The sequence below is a fragment of the Octopus bimaculoides genome, chromosome 6 (assembly GCF_001194135.2).
Source record: "Octopus bimaculoides isolate UCB-OBI-ISO-001 chromosome 6, ASM119413v2, whole genome shotgun sequence".
NCBI lineage: Eukaryota > Metazoa > Mollusca > Cephalopoda > Octopoda > Octopodidae > Octopus > Octopus bimaculoides.
In genome coordinates this window covers 100,681,555-100,683,020 of record NC_068986.1, presented here as the reverse complement: position 1 = coordinate 100,683,020, position 1,466 = coordinate 100,681,555, and positions in this window count along the sequence as shown.

Genomic DNA, 1,466 nt, shown 5'->3' with positions numbered 1-1,466 from the left:
TATATATATATATATATATATATATATATATATATATGTATATATTCTTAAACATGACTATTATTGACTGTCATTTCGAAGTTTCGGCCAACTAACCCATGTTCAATAATATTGTTGCTTAAGAATATTAAATTTGCACTCTGCTAAAATATTTTCCAGATTACTGGGAAACAGTTTTTATTTTAATGGAACATGAAAACTAACATTAATATAAAATAGATATATATGTATCTATGTATCTACGCACGCCTGCACACACGTTTACATATATGAGTGTGTGTGTATGTGACTTCATAGCAGACGATCAAATGATGTTTGCTGTCTAGCAACATTTGGAAATATGCCAGTACAATCTTTATTATTTTGTACAAGTCAGGAGGAATGATACATCTGTTTATATTTTTGAAAGGGTATGTAGGAATGTAGGACAAGACACGTTGCGAGTTTATTTAATGCGTACATTAATATAAACATACATGTGTGTTTCTGAACACAACGGATGAAGAACGTAGAGCTGTACGAGAGCCTCCCAATAGGTGGCTCGCAAATAATACAGAGGAGACTGAGGTTATCCGGGCGTACTCACCGTCATTCTCACTAAGAAACACAAACGCATGATTGATTGTCAATGGGAACTGACCCAATAGCTAATATATTTTATCTTTCAGGGTAATCTTTGCTAAAGGTACTAAAAGTGATTTTCCCACTGTTGCTGCTGTTAATGCTTTCATTGACACCATTTAAAATTACTAATATCACCACCGTTATTCATCCGGTTAACTGTGATGCAACTAGCACAGTGTCGCTGCCACCAATATTACTGCTTAGACTATTATGAGAAAAATATCCACATCCCCCGTACTTCATTTTTACTATTTTTTTCTTTTGCCTGAGAATAAATATGCTGAATGCTATCTGGAAAACATTTTTGCTGATTTTAAGGGCATATGAAATTTGATGTTCTCTTGAAATACATATAAATATATATTTTCTATGCTAATATATAATACATTTATGTACGTATATGTCGATATGAAATTCTATTTATCAACAATTAGAATGTTTAGTTATTTCCTGCAATGTTATAATACAAGACTAGATCTGTCCAGTGTTTTGATAATGGCCATCTCTTACATTAATTCGATACCAAATTCACAACATACATAATTCTTTCAATATTTAATTGCATGAAAAATGAGAAGCAGTTTAAGTGGAAATTTACACTATAAGTAATTAGATTCTAAATTAATTGGTTTCGCACCTAAATATAATATGACGATTAATCATTAGGTAATTATGTTCATAGATATTTGGAAGATTTGAGAAAACGATTATTAATGAAATGATTTAGAGAGGAAAAGAGTAAAAAGAAGGTAATTCCGAACAACGTGAGAGAAACATACGAAGAACGAAAATGCGTGTCCGGAACTACAACCGAGAGAACACAAAGGAGAGGATGGAATTAC